Source organism: Cyanistes caeruleus, chromosome Z (assembly GCF_971803275.1).
Source record: "Cyanistes caeruleus chromosome Z, bCyaCae1.hap1.1, whole genome shotgun sequence".
Classification (NCBI taxonomy): domain Eukaryota; kingdom Metazoa; phylum Chordata; class Aves; order Passeriformes; family Paridae; genus Cyanistes; species Cyanistes caeruleus.
In genome coordinates, this window is record NC_141732.1 from 4,705,539 (window position 1) to 4,733,000 (window position 27,462).

At 43.5% G+C, this 27,462-nt stretch overlaps 1 protein-coding gene across 17 annotated transcripts in view; it reads right to left on the minus strand.

Moving 5' to 3' along the window:
- Positions 1–23,236, minus strand: part of ZNF462 (zinc finger protein 462) — an 89,316-nt gene extending 66,080 nt beyond the window's left edge. For 6 of the 17 annotated variants that reach the window (XM_086866997.1, XM_086866995.1, XM_086866988.1 and 3 more), the window contains exon 1: positions 22,500–23,236. The gene's annotated coding sequence lies outside the window, so the exon portion shown is untranslated. Of the gene's footprint in view, positions 1–20,841; positions 22,052–22,175; positions 22,226–22,499 lie in introns of those variants that run through there. The other 11 variants (XM_086866999.1, XM_086866998.1, XM_086866990.1 and 8 more) reach the window with 6 other exon arrangements.
- Between the last annotated feature and the right edge of the window lie 4,226 nt (positions 23,237–27,462).

Sequence of the window (27,462 nt, forward strand, 5' to 3'; positions counted from 1 at the left end):
ACTTGGTTTTGCATCAGTTACCAAAAAAGAGGATCTAATGACAGTGCTTACTGTTAAAGTCTTTCATAAGCACAAAAGACAAAACTACACAGTCTCTAGGTTTCCTAGATCTATCACCCTTGACAGACCAAAGCCTGAGATTCTGAGATAACTAACAAAAAAAAATGAAAAATGAAACCAAGTTACTACTGCTATCACTGAGACCCTTGGATCTACTGAAATGCCTTTAGAGTAATAAATACTACTGCTAATAATAATTTCAAATTGCTTTGTTGGGCTATCTACAGTAGAATGTTAGGTTACCCCAGGAAACTGACATGCTGACAAATTATGACTGGGTTTTTGTGCAACAACCTCCTCCATAGTAACTACAAGACAAAAGCCTCTGGTTCCCATCTGTAAAACCACGACTAAAGTTTGGGGTGATGTAAGTGCTGCTAAGTTCCAGAGGAGAGATCTTCCTTCTGAGGAATTTAATTATCCTTTAGAAATTACTACGCGAAAGTCTACAGCAGCTCTGTCAGGACTAAATAAATAAATAAAAATTTAAAAAAATAAAAATTCCTATTTCCTTTTTCTTCTTCTGCTGTAGAGACAACAGAAAAATGCATCTGTCTTTGGAAATTAAGAGGAAAAGCAGCTTCCACCAACCTTCTTCACAGATTCCACTTGGAGAACAAAATGCAAATCACTTGTCCATAGTTTCAAGCCTAAAACAGAGATATGGAGGAAACCACAGATAATCAAACAGTACAGATAATCAAACCCTGATAACTACAAACCCACAGTCAGCCTTATCACTTCACCTAATTTGGTTTATTTGCTTCCCACTCCTTTGCCAGGTGAGAAGAAGAATCTTCTTGCACATTCTGCTGGAACACAACCACCCCCCTGGACTCCCTGCAGCAGGATTCTGCTTTAATCCCTAAATTGACACAAGATTGCATCACTGGGAGTCATCCTGCTGAAGATCCAGCTTCTACAGCTACACAATTTGCCCACAGCCTACTTAAATCAAGTTGGTCACCCACCACAGCATCTAAGGAGAAACTACACTTGACCCCTTTACAACTTTTGACAGTCCATTAGAAATCCCAATATATCTTGATTTTTTTTTCCACAATTCAATTAGAAATTCAGAATTGTTTACATAATGACCACCTTTCTAGTTCTAGGTTCTAGCCACTGCATTTTTTTACAGCTTCAGACTCCAGACTCCTGTAACACTGTACACAGACAGGCAAACTGGCTGCTTTCAGTCCTCCAAATGTCACTCCTGAAAACCTCAGAAAGGGAAGAATGGACTACCTGAAAGCTCCCATGGTGAAGCACAATTTTCTGGACTTCAAACCTTTACTATCACAAACATTTGCAGCCTAGTCCTCTTCACTATTCTAACTATTTTAAATATCTACTACTTTGCAGGATCACTTTTTTCCTTTTTTTTTCTAGTTAAAAGAAAGACAAGAGTATTCCTTTAGGTCCACAAAGGCTACAAAGCCAACATATTTCTTGACTAAGTCACAAAACATTTTCAGTCCCACATTTTCTGTCTTTTACAGATACAAACTGAATGGCGAGCTTTTAGGTCTGACACGTTAAAAAAATATAGATTACTGGCATAGAAAACTGAGAGAAAAAAGGAAATGTCTCTTTAAATCCTTTCAGATACCCTTCTTGTCTGACCTGTGGGATGCTTTTGTTTTGAATGGAATGGCTCCAAAATACAAAGGAAAACCCTTGCTTATCTCTTTGGGATCAGGGGCTCTCAAAAGCACAACACTGGTGTTATTTATTTCATACATCAAAGCAAGGTCATTACTTCGATCTTGGAAAGATCCAAAAGTCTTCTGATACACCAGGAAAGCCAGTGGCCAAGGAGATCTATGACTTTCCTGCACTCTCTGCATGGAATTTTTTCATCCCACACTCTCTTTCTCCTCGAGCTGTAATAAACAGGTGCCTCCACCTGCACGATCCCTGAGGCACTGACCCAATTCTCAATCCCCTTCACTTGGGGTGGGGGGAAACCAAAACCAAACAAAAAACAAACCACAAAAGATGGCAGACATAGATCTGAAGACTATACAAATACATTTGTCTCCTTCAGCTCAGGTCCACCGTGAACACTCAGTGACAGCCCAAAAGTCCATTGTAACATTTTAAGTGTAATTGATAAATTCCAAAATTCAGGTTTTGTCCACAGGAACTTCAGACATCCACTTTGCTTGACCTAAGAGCCCAAGCACATTGCTGTCATTCCAGGTTTCATGTAAGCCAATCCTCCATGCTTCCTCTTTAATTTAGGCCTTTATATATATATATAAAAATTATATATATATATATATATATATGCTTTTTTTTTTTTGCAAAAAATTGATCAGCTTTATGACTGGCACAGTGCTCTGAATTTTCAGAAAGCAGAAACTGGTCCAGCTGTCTTCTATCTTAAGGAGTCTTATTACCAAGAAAATAACAAAAATATCCCATAAAGACAAGATCTGCCCAGCATAAATTTGGGGATGTGATAACTTCAAAGGATAATTTTCTCAAGATCTCCAAACCTAGCCAAGATCCTCTGCTGTCCCTCCTATTACCTGAAGAGGTGAGTAAGTAGAAGATTGTAAGAAATCATTTTGCAGCCTTCACTGATAATACAATTGACCTTTTAATCTCTGCTTAGTGCTCAGCCAATACAGTTCTTTCACTTTTAGACTCTAAACTTTATCACTTGAGAGAACACTGTTTTTATTTTTTTTATTTTTTTTTGGTGAGATTTATGTGCAACCATGAGATTTTTCCCTTCATCCTCACACTCAGGCATGGATTGAAAGCTCAGTGAACTCCTTCCACTAGCCACCTTTGGAATATAAACATTTCTGATCCCACTGTCCAAATAACACTGTTTAGACACAGTTTGCAACCATGGCTGAATAAAGGAGCCACACTAGCAGTATTATTTCCTATCCCCAATATTATTCCCCTTAGGTCAAAGAAGCTGGAAGCACATGCTGGTGGTTTTTGGGTCAAATCCAGCATGGCAGATTCTCTGGGACGGCTTTTTAGTCTCTGCTGAGGATAAACAGAGGGAACAGGGAGGTGGACAGAGAAGTGGCTGAAGGGATGTGACCAGTGGCACAGAGTCCTGTAATTAATGTGTAATTAGTGGTGTCCCCAAGGTTTGGTACCGGGTCCAGTATTATTTAATGGCTTGGGATAGAGTGTCCCCTCAGCAAGTTTGCTGATGATAGGAAACTGAGAGTGGCTGATGTTCCTAAGAGCTGTGCTGTCCTTCTCAAGGCCTGAGAGCCTGAAGGGATGGGTAGAGCAGAACCTTCTGAAATTCAGAAGTGCAGGGTCCTGCACCTGGGCAAGAATGACCCCATCAGCAGAGGTTGGGGGTGATCTGCTGGAAAACAGAAAGGAAGGACCTCGAGGGCCTGGGGGACAAAGAGCTGTCCCTGAGCAGTGTCCTGGGGACAAGGAGGTCAATGGGACCCTGGAGTGCACTTGGAAGGGCATTGCCAGCAGGTCAGGGAGTGATCCTGCCCTTCTGCCCAGCCCTGGGAGGCACCTCTGGAGTGCTGTGTCCAGCTCTGGGCTCCTCAGGGCAGGAGGGACACAGAGCTCCTGGAGCAGGTCCAGCAAAGGCTGTGGAGGTGAGGAAGGGCCTGGAGCATCTCCCTCATGAGGAAAGGCTGGGGGAGCTGGGGCTGTCTCTTAGAAAGACATAACAGGAGGCTGGACCAGATGACCTCAAGTGGTCTCCCTTTCCAACCTGACCCTTGCTGTAATTCTGTGTAATTGTGAATTTCCACAATTGCTTTTGGATACTAAACACACCAATCATGGCAGCCCAGACATCACACATTTGGAAGTTTCAACACAGGCTTCCAACCAGGAGAGTCTGATGACTTTCTGATGTGCTTTCTTTAAGTGGGCTTCTAAAGCAGAAGCTTTGTTTCCAGTGCATGCTGATGGTGGACTGTCAGCATCCTGTGGAATTAATTTATGTCTCTTTTGGACTGACAGAATCTTCTAGGCTTTGGGAAAACAAAGGGCAGAAGGGATCTCATGGCCGACCAAGACCGGTTCTGTTATCACAGACACAAATCTAATCTCCATTAACGTAAAGAAAAATAGCGTGTTTGCTAAAAAAAATACAGCTGTTGATCCCTGAGCCAAGGAATGCTTGATTTTAAAGAAAACTGGTTCCATATGAAAGCTTTCTGACCATGGTGCACCTAACTGCTAGCATATTCTAGTCAAAGCAACCAAGCAAAAGGTAATATACAGAGATCTAACCAGCCAAGTTACTGATATAAATTCTACACTCTTCCCTCCAAAGGATTAATTTCTCAGCTGAAATACCCCTTGAGTCTGGAAGTCATATAGTTCTGAAACATGAAGTAACCCTCAATTCTACCCAGCTTATCGAAAATCCCTGTCCTGCTCTCTCCCTTCTCACATTTCCTTGGCTTCATTATGCTTTTACAAAGAGAGATTGCTACTAAAATCCCAGTTGTGTTGATTTAACAGCTGGAGCACAAGAAACCAAAAGAATCTCCCAAGTAGAAGGTTCTAACCATCCCAGTAATTTGAGAAGTCCAGCCTTTCTTATGGAAAAATCCCATCAGGAACATAAATGAGAGGTATCCCCAGAACACACAAGCTATTCAGGGCACACAGGAACAAGGAAAAAAGGAAAAAAGAAAGACAAAAGAAGAAAAGTATGGAAAAAGTCTCAAGCAGGAGGTCAGGAGGATTTAAAGACCCACTGACCTTCCTTCTAGACAGGCTTGGGCCCATACTCCAGGCCTGGAACACTTCACCAGTTTCCCAATTACAGGTCAGATTTTCTAGGCAAGCTACAGAAGCAGAAGTGCTCCTTCAACACCAGCAGTCCACTGCCACGTTTTCCAATTATGAGATTGTCAGCCTGCCAATGCAGAGAACTTCTAGAACTCCTCCTTGCTCTCTTCCCACAGAACACAAAGCAGCATATTCCTTCAGAAGCCCTATTCAAACTCCCTTTCTTCTCTATGAGCCTGCATCTTTGAGACAATGGATAAGAGGAGGCGGACCACTTCCGCCATTCATTTGCTCAGCCTGCTGAAACGTCAGATCTGTCTGATCTTGCAGCAGAAGCATTATCCTTTGTTCTGATCAGGTTGCACAAATAGCTGTGCTTGTGTCAGTCGCAGAGCAGAGATTTTTATTTTTTTTCCTTTTTTTTTTTTTTTTTTTCCTCATGACCGATATGATTTATGGCTCACACAACACATTGTGTCCTGCTGAAAATGTTGCAGTTTTGTTTTCCACCATGCAGCTCTCCTACAAAAAACTCAGCTCAGTGTTACACATTAAGGAAGTAGGGGAAACTGCACGATGCTGTTGCTGCATGAACCCTAGACAAATGTGACAGAATATTCCCAGCCTCAACACAAACGAGCACAGAGTCACCAGAAACACCTGAATGGGATTGAGTTGAAGGAGCTGGAGAGGCACAAGATTATTGCAACTCCCAAGACATCCCCACCACTTCTCTGAAGGTTGGGCACTCCTCTGTGCTCATCAGAAACAGCAGCCTTTGCATGTCCTGACAGCTTACTGCTTCCCACGCAGACAAATTGGGCTGGCCCCAGCCACCCCCACCACTGTGGTGACATACCTCTGCCCAGAATTCACACCTGGACTGCTTGCAAAGCCATCTGCAACCGAAGAGACAAAGGTTAGACACTGCCAGGTTGTGTGAACACACAGCACGGTTGTGTCTGGTGAGCAGCTCCATTTCCCACACTGACAGAAGAAAAATCGCCAGCCTCTAGTGATACTGAGCTCTTCTTGAGAGGTTACAGAATGTGGCTTTAATTTTCCCTCCCCCCTGTTCTACCATAATGCACACTTGCTTATGAAAACAGTTGTTATCATACATCCTTCCTCTTCCTAGGGCAGAAAAGCAAGTCAACCAGAAAACACAGTCAGTAAGTTCTTCAGAACTTCAGTGCATCAGAAAGCCTCATTCAGTCTGGAGGTTGAACTTTACCTACTACCTCCAAATTTCTTGTATTTTTGCTCAAGTGTAGGTATGTGCATGAGAATGCTGCCTGTGTTATCAGGTAAAAGCCCAAATACCCATTTCTGGCTTCTAGCCAGCACTTAAAAAGGAAAAAAAAATTTGCTAATCCATGGTTGCAATGGAAAAACCACCTACCACAGGGAAAAAATCCTCCTGCCTTTAGCCAAATCTAATCTCATCTTTTCTCACAGCTGTAATATCACTCTTAATGCTTCACTACCTAACTTTAGCTTCACATAGGGAGCACAGGGAATTATAGATACAAACCTTTTGTACAAGGACAGACTGTAAAAAACAAAAAAACATGGGTGGCTCTGTTTAACATTCCTGAGTTTGCCATCAGAATCAATCCAGTTCTGTGAAGATATTGCCATTTTTAGTAATTACGATACCCTCCAAAACCCAACAGCATTATATGATTTCTGTTTCATAGAGGCTTTGACATTCCATCTATTATCCCAGACTTGCTTTAGCACATATTTTATATTAGAATGCGTTCCAGGAGGCATATGGCAATAGAACTAGGTCAACCATTAACCAAATAACAGGAAGCTACTCTGCAAAGCACACTCTTCAAAGCTCACTTAATGAGCTGGCTCTTCAGAGTGTGTCCTTCAGTAAGGTTGAAGCTAACTGTTCCACAGGATTTTCCTTAAAGGTTGCCCAAGGCAGGTGACTTGTGGACACCACAGAGTCTGAAGAGCCATTCCAGAGTGTAAAAGCACCTGGGTCAGATGCTGAGATGGAGAACAATCCAAAGTCATGCATGAGACACTGAACAGCAGGAACCAGCTCCAGTAATTTCCTCATACGTGAGCAGAGCCCATTCCACCATTAACCTGTTCCCAAAACTTCACAGGGAAAGAGCAGAGCCTTTGTAGAGGTTTGTAGGGAAGGATCCCATCACAAGATAAAGACTGAGCATCTCTCTGTCTGGATGAGTCAATTCCATACTCTTGCAAGGTATGGGGAGAAAAAAGAGCTGATATTAAGCCTTGCAAGTAAGTTAGTGTCTGAATAAATTCTTCATGTCCTGCTTCCTCACTGATCTCGTTGATATACATGGATTTAACATCAAATGCCAAATCCAGGAGAAGAAAAAGTCCATCTTCACTGCTGATATCTTCATTTGTTCCACCTCAGTCTCACCAATTCCTTCCACTAAATATCACATTCCATACTTCTAAGCAACCACAGATGCCCAAGCTTGAAAGAGAAGTTTTTAGGCCTGAGAAGCACCAGGCACCACAGAACAGCATCCATGAGTAACATCGAAGGCAGAAAAACTTCTGATTCATCTTATACTGTCAACAAAGCGGTAGAGATGGCCTGATCGAGTTGTTTCTAAACAAATAAAAGGCAAACACTTGCCAGCACTCTAATTGAAAGGAAGTTTGCCACTGATATCCATCACGTAACTGTTGCAATAACATAACTCAACAGCCATGTACCACAAAGCAGTGTAAACTTTTCAAATTCAAAAAAGTCATCATCCAGCTATGTGGCTACAGCCAAATCTTGACACCAGGTCTGTATGGATACTAATATTCCTTTTCTGATGCTCTCATAAAAAATGGATACAGTCTCTTATCTCTTTATCATAGGCTTTCTTCTGGACAACATCTCTACAAACCAAAACATTCAGAGATCCTGAAGTCATTATTTACCCAAACAAAGCTAACAATAAAAAAAAACCCTCTCTACCCCATTGCCAGGGGTAGGCTTGTATTTCTCCATAACTTTTAATAGTAATGACTGCTGTAAGCATATAAATACATCAAGAGTTTCCCCAGTAGCTCACATCTATCCTTGTGACAAAAATAAAAGGTAAAAAGCCCATGTCTAACAGGCATTAATGCTTCTACTAAAGACTCCCGGACTGAGAACTTCCCTGCAACCAAATGTTTGTGAGGTGGGAACTCAGGTCCATCTTTCTGGAGGTGGATCCTCCTGGTTCACCAGATAATAATTCCAGTTCCTAATTTCAGGCACAGGAAATGATATGGCATCCATGATGACTGAGAAAACAGTGAGTGTGTGTGATCATATGTCCCTGCAGATTGCTTTGTATCTTAAGCGACAGCTCCTTGCTGAAACAGGCTAACTCAGTGGAAGACTGCCAAGCATGCTGTGGTGAGATTATCATCTTAGTAGTTATTTATAATAAACTATCTTCAGCAAGTAGCACCTTTTTCAGTAGGAAAAAAGTCAAGGACAATGCATTTTCTTTGCAGTACGGAGATAGTCTATGAGCAAATGTGCAGACAATACGTGGTGGCATTGCTCATCTACATATGAAGAAGCACTTCTGATGAACATTCCTCCAGCATGTTCTGAAAACTGTTCCAAAACCACCAGAAAAAGCTACAAAATTACCAGCCACTACAAAGTGCAACCTGCTACGGAAACTACATGGGTAGACAGAACAGAGTGCCCATACTTTATTTTCACAAAAGTCTTTTGATTTGCCTGCATCCTTAATACTTCTGATGATGGAACAGCCACACCATGGTGTATCTACGGAACCAAGAAGGAGTTCTGCCCTGAGAGATGGTGTTCAAGTCCCATATAACTCCTCAGTGACATTTCTTTGCAAGTGCCCTATGCAGAAGTGCCAGAGTCCCATCAACCAAAAAATCCGAAAAGGAGCAGCGGAGCAGTTTTAAGGATGGAGTTACTGAGGAACAGAACAAACAGTCTTCACACACAAGCCATGTTTTATATGCATCCTCCCCTCCTCCCATCACCAAACTGCAACTGGGAAAACATACCTGTGGGCTGACTACTCCCACACTCCCACTCCAGTTCCTAGGAACACATGAAGAAAGTCAAGCTTTTGCAGGGCTGCCACAGAACGGCATCTAAGACAAGGAGTCATTCAAGGGGATCTGAAATATACTCTCTGAAGATCCTGCTGAACAGGCAATGGAAACCCTGAGAGCTCTGATTATGAAGTTCAGCTCTGCTGTGCCCATCAAGAAGCAAGCTCTGGTATTCCAGAATTTCCCAGACTGCATCTAGAGGAAGGTATCTCCAAATATTATGGGTGGAAAAAAAAACCTGAACAGGTCGACAAGCGTGTGACTGAGCTGAGAGAATACATTATCATCTGATTTTTAAAGTCCATTGAATGCTCAGTAAACTGATTTAGAAATCTTTTCTTCTGCAGATTTAGATAGACTAGTAATGATATTTGGCTATAAAAAAAAAAAAAAAGAAAAAAAAAAGTGTCATGGCTTTAGCCAAATAGGACAAAGGCCTTCTAAAAGTGCATTTCTGGTTTAAAAAAAAATATATTAAAAAAAGGCAGGAACAGCTACAGTAGGTTTCTACAGTTTCTTAGTAATTACAGAGTTTCAAGGTCTACACAGTATCACAGCATTTCATACCTTCTGCATTTCGCAGATGCAGTTCAATGTTCTCAAATGGTTACAGCTTTTGAACAAACTGTGTCTGCACTGAAGCCAAAAGGATCTACAATGGAGCTTCATCTGAAGCTCAGGACTTGCACATGACTGAACTCTTCTCTGTCTCCAGATATGCTCAACCCTTCAGGCTCTCCCCAGCCCCTTGTATAATCCATCAGACATGCTTTTGGAGTTTTCATCGCTTTGTGTTTGGTTTGGGTTTTTTAAAAAAGACACATACACAAAAAAAAAAAAAACCAAACAAAACCCAAAAGCAAAAGCAAAACAAAAACAAGAAAAAAACCAAAAAAACAACCCACAGGTTCAGAAAGAGAAAGAGAGGAAGAAATGAAACCCTACTGGGCTGAAGTTTTCAGATGACAAAGCAGAAAGTAATTGTTTAATACCAAGTATGAAAGCAGCAACAAAAGGACAAGATGCAGAGGGGGGGAAAAAAAAAAATCTATCTGGGCTTCCTGCACTGGCATGAAATGGCTGCTTTCCTTCTTACTGCCAGCTCCCATGCTTCATGTTGACATTACACATCCTGTGCTGTAGATCCACCCCCATGCTGATGCTTGCCCAACAGAATTATCTCCTGCGTCACAGCAGTGGTAACAGAACTGCTGGCTCTGCAGATCGGAGAGCACCATTTCAACGCCTAATACACACAGCAACTGGACACACCACCAGATATTGGGGGTTGGTTTATGGCAATCTCAGTGCTGCACTGCTTTGCCTAACCTTCTGTTAACCAGATGGCCTGTTCTCTCCCCTTGGGATCAAACCAGTAAGTTTTATTTTATTAATCTCTACCAAAACGCAGGGACAGTTTGGAGCACTCATATCTGGTTTATCTCCAACAGGGTTGCTAAGATGAAAATGACCTAAATATAACTGGAAATGCTGCTTCACACCAACAGAGAACAAGATCTTTTGGAGTAAATATTGAAATGATCTGCCAGATGAACCACCACAGCAGCATGAACCAAATGGATAGGAACTTGTATTATGTACACACATACAAATGTTCTGCCATTGTAAAAGGACCTAGGTTGCATTTCTCCTGATCCAAAACACTTTTGTCTTCAACAAACCATTACTATATTAGTATCTATTAAAGCCAATCCCTTAACTAAGAGGAAAAAAAATAGGGTGGGAAAATGGCTTTCAAAACTACCACAGTTAGTGATGGGGCTCCAGAATGCGTGAACATCATCCACAGGCAACACAACAACAGGAATGTTCTCACTAGAACATCTGCAAAGTCACATGAAATCATACTTCAGGGACATGCCAGCACTAAGTGAAGTCAAAGTTGAGTATTTATAACATACATGCTGCTGCTGTCAAAATACAAAGAGTGAGAACGAAAGAAGGAGAGCATGAATGAAAGTGGAAGAATTATCTTATGCATATGCTTCTGCTGAATCTTGCAAATCTGCTACAGCCATGCCCTCACATGCAACCACAAATGAGCATCTCATGTATGTAGGTGGAAGCTGTTGAAAGTTAAGGGCATCCTCAATTCAAGATGTAATTTTCGAACGCCTCCCTGAAAAGCTCCACAAGAATTACTCCATGCAGCTAAGGATCTGATCTTCAAATGTTTACTCACACAAGTAGCTGCAGTGAAAATTCAGAATCTGAGCACAGCGACTGTTCACATGAATGAGCTCTTAGAGCATAAGGGCTTTAGCTCCCATCATCTATTATCCACCAAATGCACTACGGTAACTATGAAAATGAGACAGTGGTGAGGTCTGACCTACTAAAAAGCCTTTGTTAACACTCCTAACAGAGGCAGTGAGCAGTTATAAAATAAATAAATAAAGTGCACATGCCTGCAACACTAAACAAAATCCCAGGAATGTAAGAAGGATCCTGTAAAAGTTGCAGTTTTGCTGTCTTCCAAGGAAAATAGGAAGCAAATCCACATAAAATCTAACTATAATAAATCGTTAAGATCTGTTCTTCATGGCTACCACCACAGTGCAGTGCTTCAAAAGCACAGCTGGGTTCACTGCTCAGATTGCTCCACACATGCATTTGTCTCAGGCTGGATCTTTTCAATCTAAAGCTCCAAATCAATGTGGGCTGGGGTGTCAAGCGCTCCAAGAGGACAGCACTGCTACCACCCAACCTCCTACACATGACTAACTTCTGATGTGGAAGGAGATCACAGTCTTCTTCACACCACCTGGGCAGCTAAAATGTTCTTGTGGTCATCCATTACTGAAAGTCTTACTGAGACATGAATAACCCTCCAATCTGGATGTCAACAGATCAGCAGGTATTGCCTTCAGCTCATAAGCAGACTGCTTAATTCACCTGTAAAGAGGATTAGATGTCTTCAGCACATCAAGGAAACAAGCATGAGAACAGGCTGTGTGACATTTCAGCTCCATCTATCTTTAAAATTTCCCCAAAGAGAAGGATTTTTTTTTTTTTATGTCCCATTTAAGTTACTAACTCATCATCATATGACTGGCCTTCACTGCCATGACATACAAAACTTCAGTATATGGTGACAGGCCCCCTAGAAAGTCATTCCACAACCTGAAACATCATCTACCCTTCAAACACACTAAAAATAGATTCCTCACCCCCTTGAGGTCTCAGCAGCCCATCTGATATTACAGTACAGTATTAACAAACCTATGTAGACATGAATTCTTAAAATAAATATCTTCAGAGATAAGACCAGAATACCAGCAAGCAAACTATATTCCTGTACACCACTGGTGAACCTGTGGAAGCACTGAAGAACCATGGAGGGCAACAACCATTCCATGTTCACTTTGCAGGAGCACAACTCGTGCAACCTTTGGTCAACCTGTCTGACACCTTGCCAAGCAACTTCTGTCTGAAAGACATTTTCTGAGCACAGCCTCAGCAGGGTTTTTCATGGTTCCTCAGGAGAACAACACACTGAAAATCTCTGTCTTCCCCCCATCCCTTGTCCATGGTGGAAGGAGAGCAGCACAGTGGTAGAGGGTGTGGAACGGAAAGCTCACGGTAGTGTTTTATCACCTCTGCAATCTGATCATTTTAAAATAATTCAGGTTTACTCATTTATTCATGCAAAGACCCAAACATACTGACTCACTCTCTCAGCAGCCCCAGTGAGTAATGCAGTTATGTCCTTGGAGCCAGAGATTTCAGGTCTCACACATGGCAAGGGTGTTCTGGCAGGAAAAACCCGCGCGCTCTGGAGCAACACCAGCTTCTTCTCAACCCACCAGGATGGAAACACACCAGGAGCCAGCGCCACTGAAGGGTTAAACACATCCATCCTGCAAGGCAGGACATGGCCTTGGGTCACATTTACCTACAGAAGGGCTGCTGGAGGGCTCCTGCCCAGCCCTGGTGCTGTTTCACACCATATGCTTGATCAGACAGGAGAACTTGGCCTCTGCATGACCTGACAGAGCTGAAAGCCGATATGCTTTCTCCCCACTGCCCGCCCCCAGCAAAGATAAAAGGTCATTTAGACCAAAAGGAACCTGTCCACACTGACTTCAAGTTACATTAATTCAACTTTTTGGGATGCACTTCTGGCCAGGAACCCAAACCCTTTCTCACAGAGCTGCAAGCCACAGCCATATGACAGAGCAGGAACAATTCAGCAGTCAAGGAGCTAATTAACCAGGCTGAGAGCTGTCTGGCTGCTCTCAATTTTCCATCAGCCATTTGCTACATTTTTTACACTTGTCAAGCTATTGAGCTGAGCATGATAGGAGCAAGGCTTCAGAGCCCACCAGTCCTGGAGGCTCCACATCCTGCAGCCCAGCTGTAGACGAAAGGGAGGGGGAAACCTGAAACGCAAAATCAAGAGCTCCCAATCGAAATACAGAGAGAAATAATTCCAAATTTGTTCACATTGACGTTTTATTTGTTTATTTATATAATCTGTCTTCACGGTGCCACTTGTCTCACAGCACAGAAGAAAACAAGAAGATGAATCCGTTTGGCCACTGCCTTCCAAACTTTGCTGCATCACCACCTAAGTAGGTACTTTGTATGTATATATATATATATGTGTTTGTCCATACTCACCACAAGCAACAACACACTTGAGAAGAAAGGCTCAGTCAGAATTACAACAATGACAGAGAAACAAGGAGGAAGGTAACCACATCTCATCTCTCAAAGCACCTGCCAAGAAAAGAGCAGCTCTGCTCCAGCCTCACGCACCACAACCACTCACAAAAGGAGGCTTTTCTTTCCTGGTCTTGGTTTGTTTTAGCACACACAGCAGCAGAGTCCAGCACCAGGGTCGTAATTTCCAACATCCATGTTAAATCCTAACTATGCCTGTTTTGCTGGGTAGTGGGATAGATGGTTGAAGGAATAAAAAAAATTAAGAGCAAGATTTCAAGGGCTGGACAGAAATTCTTTGGTCTCCTTTCTTTTTGATCAGAGAGACCTAAATCCTCTTACAAAGACCCACATGCCCACAAATCTAGCTGAGTTTAACCAGGACTGGAGAATCCAAGTCTGAGTTAAAATAAATTAGCATCTATGGGCCTCTTGAGCTCTCTCCAGAAGCAGTTTGCTCAACTAGAGATGCGTACTCATCCTTGACTCACTGCATCCCCCTCAAGACCAGCACTCCTCAAGCTATTCCAAGTTTAGCCCAGACTGCAGTAATTACTTTGTTTAATAAAAACATGAAAATTAAGAATTTTTTTTAAAGTTGGTAAACAATCACCACTGACATAAACCACCTTCACCAATCCCTCTGGAATTTCTGACTTGGGATCTATATCAACTGCCCATTTAATATCAACAAGAGGGAGGCAGTAATTAAATGACAAAAAAAAAAAACAAAAAAAAAACCAACCCTTTTCAGCATCACTAGACAGCTGAATTCTGACTTTTGGACCAGAGCAAGGTCTTCATTAATGATCCTTTCCCAGCTGCACACTCAATTAAATTCTCCAGCAAGTCAGTCATTAGAAGGTAAATGAACCACCCTCCACATCACCATCATGCTGGACCAAAATCTTCCAGCACAAGTAGTCTCTCCTGAGCTTTGCTGTTTACTTGACAAACAGGGGGAGAAAATTTAAAAAGGTGTGCTTGATGGAGCACAGGTTCCAAGTGTTACATTCCCCCATCCCACTCTTTTCTTTGGAGAGGTCTGGGGGGCACGGTGTGTGGGAGGAATGTATTTGCCTGGCTCCTGTGATAAGTGGCTATTGTGTTTTGAAGCATTTGCATGACAACAGTCCAAAGCCCAGGATGACCCATCTTCTTCCCCAAAAGGAATATCCTGTGATGCCTTCTTTCCACAGCCACTGATACCACCCCAAGCCACTGTTTGAACCTAAGAGCTGCAGCCGGAAAGGAAGGGTTTGCTCATCCCAGCCATGCTAAAGAAGCCCCCATTGTCCTACCAGGCCACGGAAACACTGACCACATGTGCATCAGAAGATTCCATTTTTAGCATCTTTCAAAACAAAGTCTTCTCTTTCACATTATCACGAGCACACTGAATCCTCAGTCCTCCTATAGCATTCTCTGCAATGTCTGCTTTGTTTTGTCTTGAAAAATCGTTCTCCTGCCTCTCTACCCCATGCCACTGCTCTATTAGCAGCAAGTTTCCACTGCACATAATTATGGCATGCCTTAGCCTACTTTTTTTCTGTTTGCTGAATAGCTCTGCCTATTTTCTACTTGTGCTGATGCTACCATTTACTTTTCCTGATGCTCTAATCCTTGTATCCTTTGAAGGCCTGACTTCCTCCACACCATGACAGCAGCTGGGGTTCTCAGGCCCCTTTCCAGACCTTTTTAATAGCAACAGTAATGCCACTCTGATGAACATCCCACTTCCTAATCTTCAGGTCAGCACAGAGCCTGCATCTGTAACAAGTGCACCAAATACACCATCCAGGGCTGCTGAGTACCTATTATCTAAATGACTATCATGTTATTAATTGCATATTCCTGGAACTGGAAGGAGAAGGAAAAACACTGTCACATAATGCAAGCACTTAGCTTCTTCACACATAATCCCAATTAGAAGGTCTTATTTTCCACCAGGAAGTAACAAGTGACACACTTCAAGAACTAAAGTCTTAATTTAACTGGTTCAAAACTAATAGAAGTAGCCCGGTGAATCAAGTGCTTTCTCAGAATTATTCATCCTCGCCACACACTGGCCTTGCAATGATTGCTACCCTAATAAGCTCTAAATAAGTCCTTCCTAATCACTCATGACATTGATGCTGTGCCTACAGCTCTTTATGCTGACACTATTAAACAAGTATTCTTAAAGAGACTGTGTTTGACTCCACTCAAGAACAACTCCTGAACATCCTGAGATCTCCTATTTCCATCTTCCTTCAATTACCAGCTAAACTCAACTTAATTAATTGCTTCTCCTGATGGATCTTACCATCTTCTAACCTAAGAAGCTGCTTTCAGCCCACGCCAAAACCCCACTGTATTCCCCCTAGACAGCAGCTGTGGAGGTCCATAATTATACCACAAAAACCAGCCAAAAAAAATGATGAAAGTTTTCATCAAAATAAAATACAATGTACAGATAGCACTGCTGCTAGGTCTGGGACTGATGTTCTGATAACCAATGTTTCTCAAAACTGACTACAAAGCAGTCAAAAAGCAAAGATGAGAGAAAGCGCTTTCCCAAACACTGCTAAAAGAAAACTTCCTCCAAGTAGTGATTAGGCCAGGATATTTTGAATTACTGCAGAAACATATGTTGCCTCAAGCTGACCAAAACAACTGCACCAAGATCATCAACTCCCAGAGAGCTGAAAAGAGCCCAGAGAAAAAAAAAAAAAAATGTGTTGTGTTAAAACTGTGTTCAACTGTAAGACACCAAACACAAAGGCTCCCCTTTCCTCATCTCAAACTCTCTCCTCTTCTTCAAATCCCTTCAGAGATGTATTAGTTCTGCAACCTCTGGCACAGCTCAAAAGATGAGGGACAGACTTTTTAGATCTCTGGTATTGTTTTCAACGTTAGAAGACTAAAATGGAACAGAACCCAGAAACAGTCTCACATGACTTTGTATTTACCTATGTGCTGAACTTCCCAAACATAAGCTGAAAGCAGAATACTTCCAAAACTCAGGGTACAAATGAACACCCCTTCTATTAAACATGGTCCCCTCAGTTTGGAAACTTCTACTAAAGACCATTTTTTTCCTTTGCTACAACCAGCAAGATAATTATCATAAGTCGATCTATCTCCCTTCCTCCCCTCTTTTCTTCTTTCAGCACTGGCATACAAACCATGCTATTTTAACTTCTTTCCTGTTCTCCCAGTTCTTCTGGAACATTTTATTTTCAACAGTCAACTCATTTGGAGAAGTGCCATGCTGAAGTTCAACCGTGTACAATGTTAACTGTGTCTCTGCCAGCAGCTGAGGACTTGCATCACACCACCTTCTCCAAGCACCTCTTGATTAAACAACCCCAGTTCCTCTCTCTGAGAAGTTAGATGATGTTTAAGCAACCTCCACTCTCTCATCACACTCCTTTTATTTCCCACCCCCCATCTCAAAAGTCATTCTCAATCTCCAAAGAGTAAGAAGGAATTTCTCATTCTCTCGTCAATTAACACTCAACACAGCTCCTGCTCACCTCCTATGGGCCCATGGATTTCTTGACTGCTTAGTACCCTAGAATGAAGAAACTGTTTGAAAATCAAGCAGGCATTTGGACTGATGAAGTTCAACATCTCTGCTGAAGCCAGCAATTAGAAGTTCATACTTGAGCAAATCTTGGATCAAGCGTGCAAGTTAAGCAAATCGTACCGTTCTGGCACTGGTAGCAGACCATATTCATCCAGAACAAGCTCATAAAACACATAATCTCCTACTTCAAAGTAGGAAAATATCTGTTAAGAGTCAAAATAGGAGGAATGTATTAGGAGTATTTCCATTATTTTTCTCCTACAACGGATTGGACGTGTAACAAAATATAAAGAAACAAAACACATGGAACAACATAGACATCTTGGCCTTTGTAGACCTTTCTTGATCTGCAAAAAACAGGACCTCCTTCCTCCATCAGCAGCTTCTTCCAATCACTATTTCACTGGGGACTTTTGCATTTGTCCCCAAGTTTGCCTGGTGAAGCTTCAACACAGGACAATATTAGTTAAAGAGTAGTACACAGCTATTCACCACTCTCACACTTCCAAGTCCTTTTTATGCAATTTTTTTACTTCAAAGCAGTGTTGTTCTGCCCATTTAAGGAAATTATCCACAACACCACACAGAGAAAGTGTCACAGTAAACTGAGGTAATCTTAATTTATATCGTAGCTCCACACATGTTGTTTGGAATAATAGGAAAACCCAATAGGAAATGCTGATTTATACTGGTTTTCTGGGAGTTCCAGACTTCAAGAGACATCTCTGGAGCTCTTCTGAAGTAATCTTCCTCAAACTGTAAGTTGTACTATTATAAGACTTAAGTTCTTCCCATTTCCTTTTTAAGGCTAAAATTAAACTTGCCCATTCCTTGGGGCCCAGAGGAACATCTGCCAGATGTCCAGACATCTACGTTGAACAATAGTCATCTACTTCTCAACTCCTCTTTTTAATCATCCTTTTATCAGTCTTCATAAAAGTCAATCTCCTTGTAAGTCAGAGTGTACAGTGCCAACAAATTGGTTATAAAGGTTACTGGATTGGAATGATAATATTTTTTTTCCATTTTCACTTGCAGTTGCCCTACTTTCCCTTTCAAGCATCCCATTATGTACTCATACTCTTCAGTCTAAGCATACACATTACTGTATTTTTAGTTTTCTTCTTGCAATAAAATAACATTTTTAATTATGGAAGGAAATTGTAAACATGACATCTTAAGTTTCTCATCAACATAATCTGGTGTGAAGCTAGTGAAAATGTAAAACAAAACCGAGTAATTCTTTAAATATTTTTAAAGCAGTGGTTCATAAGCTATGTCTAGCAGGTGTGAGAAAAGTGATTAAGGAAAGCATATTTAAATACTGAGGATAAGGTACCAATGCTTGTTCTTTCTATTAGAGATTGGAACAATAAAAGGCTCTGTGTGCCTCAAACCAAAAGCAATTGAAAGCCACTGTCTGAAGAAATTTAAGCCTGATTAGGAGAAACATTCATGTCACCAGCATGCCATGAATTAAGATCATCTTTCTGGAGCTTCTTTAAAAACCAAAAACCAATGGGTTTGGGGGCATTTTTTGTTTGTTTGTTTGTGATTTTTGGGGGGGGGGGGTGTAGAATTGTTTTGTGTTGTTTTGGGATTTTTATTTTTATTTTTTTTAACTTGAGTTCTTCAGCTAGTATTTTGAAGGTGAACTTCAGTCTGTCTGGGCAGAACCACAGCAAGAAGCACCATTAACGAGAATATAACTCTCTGAAGAGGTTTCAGTCTCACAGTGAGGAAACACAGAAAAAAATACCAACAACAGCAACAACAAAAAAAAACCCCATTAAAACCACTGCAATGTTGTTTGGTTTTCTAGGGCGTAAGAGGCCCTCCCATAAAGATCCTGATCTTAAATCTCAGAGTTGTTCTTGGATTGCACACGCCACGTTCAAGGGCAGTGTATCTGCAGGGCACCCTGTAATGCCAGCACTGGGCTGACCTCTCCAGAAGTAAGAGGAGATTTCACAGCCCTGAACCACAAGCACTCTGCATACGGTCCATATAGGGGATGGATAGCTGGCATCCAACCCAAACAAACAAAGGTCAGTGGGCAATTTTTCAGTTTTATTTCAATGGCTGATTTAGACCTGTGCAGAGATTGCAAAATGCATAAAAAAATATCACCTCGGGGTTGGGGAGGGGGGGAGAACCCAAAGCACTACAACAGCAGCACAAACAAACAAACAAACAAACAAAACCCCAAAACCAAAAGCAGTTAACCTCTCTTTTAGCCAAAACATAAGATTAAACATACCTGAAATGGTATGTTCCATGGCCTTCTTCTGAAAGATGGAGACAACCAGAGAATCTCAGTAATTTGGGCGACAGAGCAGCAACCAGAACTTAAGAAATGCACAGTTGATAAAGCAATATCCTTCCGAGGTATATTAGATTTCACATTAAAACATTTCTTTCACAGCAAAAAATAAAACAAGGGCATCGATTCTAATCTCTAAGACGGATCTCGAGTTCATCACCTGTCACTGCAATCCTCAAATCTTTCTGGTTTTCTGCACATCTGGGAGCGTGTTCTGATTCAGATCCACTGGTCCCCCGTGCTGCAGCTTAACATCTTCCCGTATCTGTTCTTAAAACACCTCAGAGCAACCAATGTATGGACATCACTCACACTTTTCCGTGGAGCTGTGCCTTCAAGCCCAGCAGCACTGCACCCCGGTATCCCTCTCGTGCATTTCAGGATGTATTCTCAATTTTTTGAGGAACTGCATCTACTGATGTGCAGATTTCAGTGGGTGGGAAAAGACCTGAGGCCTGCTTTGGGTCTACTCAAAACCGCTTCAGATTAAAAGGTGGGTTAAAAACAAAGCACACAAATTCCTGCTCAACTCCTATCTCGCTTTAAAGATCTCAGGTTTCCATAATGACCTTAAAATCACAGTAAGAATGCTGTTTTAAGTTTTCAGGAAAAAGGAGTATTTTGTGACACCAAAAAGACAGCTGTGAAAACCGTTTTGCTTTTTCCAAGAGAAATTATGTATGTTATGACGCTCTGAGGAACCTACTAAAAGCTTGCCAGTATCACTTTAATGCAACCTAGTGAGTGGAGAGAAATATTCCATCTCAATTTAAAACACATCCAAAAGAAGGAATGCTCTTGAAAATGAGATGTTAAAAATCCCAAAAATTAGGCATCATCACCTAGGAAAAAAAGAGACATTTCATGATACCCTCTGGAAGAACCTGAGCAGCCTCAAGCTGCATGCACTTACCTCCAAATGCTTTCAGAAATCTAAAAATACATGCTTATATACACTATTTACTTGGCCAACTGATCAACCTCCAAAATCCTGTGGTCTTTAACCAAAGAAAAATATCTAGAAAGGTGACCTCCGCATGAAAGCATCAGAGAAAAAAAAGCCTGAGGATGTGTTTGTCTGTGTGAAGGAGAATCTGAGCAATTTCCTCCAGTCCTCATTTCCTGATAGCATGAAGACAGCGAGAAGACCCATCACAATGTTGTGCATTGAAAAATCTGAAGGGGAAAACCTTAGGGGGAAAAAATCATGATTAAGCCAGCTCCTGCCCAGCAAAGCCTCAAAACATGGAGAGACATCCACAATGTTAGGAGCACTTCCCATCTCAGCTTTGTCTACTCTCTCTCTCTCTCTCTCTCTCCTCCATTTTCTGGTGGAGCTAGAGAACATGACATGGCTTACCTGACTCAGATCACAGCTCTCTGCCAAACTAGTCACTTCCTCTTAGACATGCAAGCAGCTTCATGAGACAAACAGACCCCCACAGACGCACACACACAAAAGCAGGAGCAGAAAGCACTCAAAACTTGGGAGGTCTCTCCCCTTCCAAACAACCAGAAAAACAAATGAAACTTTTCCCCCTTTTCTCCCCAAAAAAAGAGGGAGGTGAAGGGAAGAGGGGGCAGGAATCCTATCAGATCACAACTACATGAAGCTCCAGGAGGATCTCTCTGTGTGGAGAATGGAAACCACAATGCTGAGAGGAGCCGGGGGGCAGGGGGGGGAAGGAGAAGGTTACTCCAGAAGACATAAAGAGCCTGTGGACCGTGTGTGTGCATGTGTGCGAGAGCGAGGAGAAGCTTTGTGTTGTGGAGCCTGGACTGGAACCAAAGCAGACAGCTTGCAAATGGAGGACAGGGAGATAAAGAAAGGGAAAGAGGGGGAGAGATAGGGAGAAACCTGCTCGGGGTGGGTTGAGAGAGGGGCAGGGGAGAAAGCGCCTTCTTCCCTTGCCTGGTTTAAAGGTAGGGACATCGGGGAACTGAGCAAGTAGAAGTGGGCTCCTTCCCCTTCCTTTCTTCCCTTCTCGCTCTCTTTTCCCTCAAAGGAGAGCACAAGCGTGTGTAATGGCTCCTGCTCTCCAGCTGAACGCTGTCCTCCTCCAAGCCACCTCCTGCGGGCAGCAGCAGCCCCCCAGCCCCGGCGCCGCCGGGGACCCCCGCATCCCGAGTCCGGGAGAGCCGCGGTGGGGGCACCACCGCCGGCCTGAGGGACCTGCCTCGCCAGCGGCCAGGGACAGCCAGAGGGGACGAGCAGAAAGAGGAGGAGGGGGACAGTGGTTGGGAGAAAGAAAGAAAGAGCGAAAGAAAGAAAGAAAGAAAGAAAGAGAGAGAGAGAGAAAGAAAGAACGAAAGAAAGAAAGAGAGAAAGAAAACAAGAAAGAAAGAGAGAAAACAAGAAAGAAAGAAAGAAAGAGAGCGAGAAAGAAAGAAGAAAGAAAGGAAGGAAGAAAGAGGTCACCCGATTGCCTGGGTCGTGCCAGCACGGAGCTTTTCTCTCCTCCGTGTGTCTCCCGTCTCTGATCCAAGTCCACACGCACAGCACCATCCAGACCTCGCACACACACACACACACACACACATATCCTCTCCCAGGCACCCCCCACCCCCAAAGCTCGGCTGGTATCTCACTTATCTCCCCATATTTCCCCCCCCGACCCCCCCGTAATGCAACAACAAAAAATTAATTAACCGCCTTCCTCCTCCTCCCACCACCACCACCACCACCACCAGCACCTCCTCCTCTTCTCCTCCTCCATGCAAGAGACTTCTCTCTCAAACAAAACACCCCGCTCTCGCTCCCCTCTCTTCTCTCTCTCTCTTTTTTTTTTTTTCTTTCTTTCTTCCTTTCTTTCTTCCTCCTTCCTCCGTTGACCGAATGAATGGATTTCAGAGGAAGGTGGTGGAGAGAAAGACGGACATAAAAAAGACCAAACAAAATAACACACGCACAGACACACACACACAGAGAGAGAAGAGACACACACAGAAGAGACACACAAACGAGAGATGATCTCTCCAATGCCAAACCAGAGATGGGTTTTAATTGCGAGAACTTACAGGAGCGTCCCGGCACTGCTGCTCTTGCTGCTGCCTCCTCTCCTCTCCTCTTCTTCTCTGCCTAGCTCTTCTTGTTATTGTTGTGGAAGTTGTTTTGTGAGTCTCATGTGCTCCTTGCCAGGTCTCAGCAATGGAGGATCGCCATCTTTCCCTGCTTTTCCCCCCCCCTCTCTCTCTCTCTCCCTCTCCCTCTCTCTCTCTCTCCTTCACTGGTTTGCTGCAGCTGCAGATGACCTGAGATATCCGTCTCTCTCTCTCTCTCTCTCTCTCTCTCTCTCTCTCACCCTCTGTGTCTCTCTCTGAATAATGAGCAACCAGAGGGAGAGAGAGAAAGAAGACAATCTCCTCTCCTACCACACAAAACGCAAGAGCACCAGGGGGTGCAAGAATCCTTTCTAACAACAACAACAACGTGTAGGGGAAGAGGAGGAAAAAGAGAAAGAAAAGAGAAGAAAAGAGAGGAGGAAAAGGCAAGAAGAAAGAGGAGGGAGATGGAAGAGGAGGGGGGAAAGCAAGCAAGCAAGCGAGAGAGAGAGATCCAGCAGGCAGACAGATGGAGGAGAAGATGGTAGGGATAGAGGAGGAGGTGTTGAAGATGAAGGAGATTAAGAGGAGGAAGGTGGTAACAAAAAGTTAAGGTTTGGGACACTGAATCACTCACAGGCCAGGGAGGAGGAGAAGAAGGGGAGAAAGATCTGAAGATCTTCCCCTTGCAAGCTGTTGCCTTCACAAAGCTTGCAGCGCAGGAGCGCTCAGCAGCCCCTGCGATGCTGGGGGAGCCGCTCGGATGGAGCGCTCTGCTGGGTCATAGCTCTCTTCCAGCCATGACAAAAACCGGTTTCTGCATGCAGATCTGCCCCCGAGGTGATCCCTCAGACACATCCATCTAGAGGCTAATCTTCCCTGAGCAGGGTAAAGAACATAAATGGAGCTGGAGGTTGCAAAGTGTAAAACCAGATCTACCACGTGGTTGGTTTTTAATCCCCCTTCCAGCTCGCATTTGATGTGGAGAAAGGACACTCAAATTGTCCATTTCTGGCACGTATTTTGAAGTCTACTCCTGGAAATAAAGACAGTCATCTCCAGGTTTTTTGTTTCTCACAAGCATTTGGGAGAAAAGAGAGCTTGTACTACTATCACCAAAATCACTTCCTACATTGGTGAAACGGTTTTTGGCCGCAAAATAAAATAAATAATTCCACTTAAAATAACTTTTATGCCTCCCAACACCTAGTTGTCTGCCTCTTTGTGACTGATTATTTAAAACCGTGGAAACTAACGATCAAGGCTCACAAAGAAAGGTATCTGGGTGATGAAGGCAAGCAGACAAAGACAAAGCGGCTGTAGCCTGCATTTTTATTTAGTCTCGTTTCTATTAAGCATTGTCCTGAGCTACTTCTTTTTCTCGACACCCCCACCTCAGCGCAAATCCCCCCCACCACCACCCCCTCCCCTCCAGTCTTTCCACAGCACCAGGTCAGATTCTTTCTGGGGTTGTGTCTAGCGGGGAAAGGGGGATGGGGGTGGAGGGGAGGGAGGAATTAGGGTTTACGTGCAGACTCAGTAAATCAATACGCGGGAGTGAGGCAAAATCAATTTGAGCACAAGGGCATGACTGGTATTGGAGCATCAGTGGGGTTTCTCGAGCTCTCCAAGCTCCGCAGTTTTGCATGGCTGGAAGAGAGACTAGAACCACGGAGAGGCGGTCCGGGTGGAGGGGGAGATCCTGCCCTGCTCCGAGGAAGTTACTTATGAGTGGTGAACCTTAGGTGATCTCCTGGAAATTTCTGAGTTCACGTTTTACTGACTCTGGGAGAAGTCAGGCATGTTAGAACTTCATTGTCTCTCTCAGCTCAGCTGAAGACCAGAAGCAAGAAGAGTAACCATAGCAAGAAAGAGAAATAAAATAAAATAAAATAAAATAAAATAAAATAAAATAAAATAAAATAAAATAAAATAAAATAAAATAAAATAAAATAAAATAAAATAAAATAAAATAAAATAAAATAAAATAAAATAAAATAAAATAAAAATCGGTCAACCCAGGTGCTGGTCAAATATTAAACCCATGCACCCTCCGATCTTCCCATCCGCAAGAATGCCGTGAGTACAAAGCACACATGCGGGACCTCTCCCATTAAATCTTCTTTTTCTTTGAGCCGTGCAAGTTAATGACTAAACAGGAGAAAGATCTTCTCCCTCCTCCTCCTCCTCCTCTCCCCTCTTTCCGCTCCCCCCCTCCACCCCAAACAAGTGCTGTGAGAAATGGGAGGAAGGATAATATCTGGGCAGAAGGAGCACTGTTGGATTTAGAGGATCCTTCTTAAGGAAAAGGGGGGGAAAAAACACCAAAACTGGGGATTCCTACTAAGACTACTGGTTTCATGCAGACAAACGGAGCGGACACCTCCTAAGAAGCTGATAAAAGAACATTAAGGAAAAGGGAGGGACTGTCTTTACGGCTGCCAGAATGTGCATGTGTTCTGCCTGCAATTTTCTATAAATCATCCTCATCGCAGGAACAGAGCGCCTTGGCTTTGCAATCTTTGACGTACCACCAACGCCGAGACAGATAATTCACCTCTTTGTCTCTCAGCGTTATACTTTAAATTTAAAAACCAAGCAAACAAACAAACAAAAACAAAAGGGGGGAACCGGAGGGGGGGGGAACCGGAGGGGGGGGGGGGAAAGAAAAAAAAAAAATAAATTAAAAGAGAGCGAGAAAGAAAGAGCAACCCACAACCACAAAACACGTTACTTGTGACCAGAAAGAAAGAAACTGGATCTTGACGGAGATAGTCTGGAAGTGTTTTCCCGCCCTATCCCCCCGGTCCTGGGGCGGGGGGGAGGGGGAGTCGCTCCCGGGCGGGTCCCGGAGGAGCCCCCCGGGCACGGCCGGAGCAGCTCGGGGTGGCCGCAGGAACCGCGGCTCCCTGGGGCAGAGCTGGGGGGGCACGGCCCGGGGGGCTGCTCCCCAGGGCTCCGCGGCTCCATAACTTCCTCCCGGCAGGATTCCTGCCGTCCCCACCGCCGGGGACAGCCCGCAGCGAGGTGGACGCGCCGGGCTCCGAGGAAGCGGGGAAAAGAGGAGGGGGGAGCATCCCCGGAGACCCCCCGAGCCCTCGGACCGCTGGTTTCGCTTAGGAACCGGCATTTGTGGCTACCGAGAGGAGGGGGGCGAGCCCGGAGGGTGCGGGACCCTCCGCTGGTGGTGGGCGTGCGGGGGTCCCTCCCCGCTGCCGCGCCCGGCAATAAAGAGGTTAATGGTGCTGACAGCCCCCTGATCTTAATGACCACGGAGGGATAAGTGTCCCATTAGGGGCCATGAGGACAGTTTGGTCCCCTCCGGGTGCTGGCATTTGGGTCGCCGGGGGACAGAGCCCCCAGCCGGGGGTGGGAACCTAGAGGGGAACTTCATCTTCTCCCTGTCTTCCCAACAAAGGTGGTGTCCCACCGCCGTGTTGGCTTGAAGGCAGAGGAAAAGGGATGGTCTGGGTTTTAAATTTAAAAAAAAAAAAAATAAATAAATAAAATAAATAAATTGAGCCTTTTTGCGCTCATTGATCTGAGGTAGATGGTCGATGTTCCCCACCATGTAGCCAGGGGAGGGAAGAGCCAGGGGTGAGAAAGAAAAACAACAACAGCCAACAACCCGACAAACACAAACATTCTCCCAGCCTCTCGGACTGACTGCAGCTTTCCTCACGCAGGAAATCTGACCAGCCTGAGCCTGATCCCAAGCATTTCGTCCCTAAATCTGGGGCTGTGTGATGTGTGATGAGTCGGGTTTGCGTGGCCGTGGCTGACACCTGCATCCTGCAGCCCATGGGGGCTGCGCTGTGAGCCCCAAGGTAGCGAGAACACAGGCAGAGGGGTGAGAAGACAGCTTGGAGAGGTCAAGATGATGCTGTTCTGACTTTCCTTTCCCCCTAGCCCGCTCCTCCCAGCCAAACCTGTTTCTCCACGGGGTCTGATTAGCTTCTCAGAATGGCAGACTGGTGCGTTCAGCGTGGACAGTGGACACAGTCTTAGTGAGCAGGAGACATCAGGAAAACCATGTGGAAAATAAGGCACTGAAAGCACAATCTTTGTGCACAGTCAGCAGTGAAGCACTGTCGTTAAAGTCCATCCACAGAACTGGAAGTGGCTTCTCTTTTTTCCTTCCCAGATTTGGAAGAATCTCTTCCTTTTCCTACAATAAGTTTGTAGGAACTTTTATTAATTTTCCTCTTCTTCACAGATGTTTTATTCTACCAGACCTAGGCTTCAGAATCCTTATGCAAGAAGCAAGTAAGTATTGTATCAGCTAGCTGAACAACTAAATATCAGTCTGTCTGTAGAATATTATGTTCTCCAGCTAGTGAGAGAATTTCACTTTCCTGTCTAAAAAAGATTAGTAATGTGCTGATCTGACCTTTACCCTGGTAACTCTCTTATTTTTTTAACCTCTAAGAGTTTCCTTGTTGTGAAAGGATTTTGAGGAGAAGCTGGTTGTCTGGAAGTGCTGAAATCTTGCTCTGATCTATAAAAGACAAGAGATATCTCATCAAGAAAAGTTTCTTTAAGCAAGTACTCTTGTAGAAGACAGTGTGTTCAAAAAGGTTTACATGTAAATAGTGCAAATTTAGGCTCTAGAAGAACTCTTCAGAAAATCCTCCTATTAGAACACAAAACTTTTAGCCAGCTAACAAAATTTGAAACGCTTTTTTTTTTTTAAAGCCCGGCGAGCTCAGACTGAAATCTCCAAGAGCAAGCTCTTCAAGGTGAGATCACTTTGTCTGCAAGGACACCCTAGAATGTAGTGCACATATTGAAAACCCATAGAAAGATGTATTTTTATGCTGCTGAGAATGCTTAAGAGAAGTGCAGCGGTGAGGACCATGCTCATGATATTGGAAGTCACTCCCTTCTCTGATAGATGCATAAGTGGCAATTATTAGAAATAGAGGTTTTGCTCCTTTGA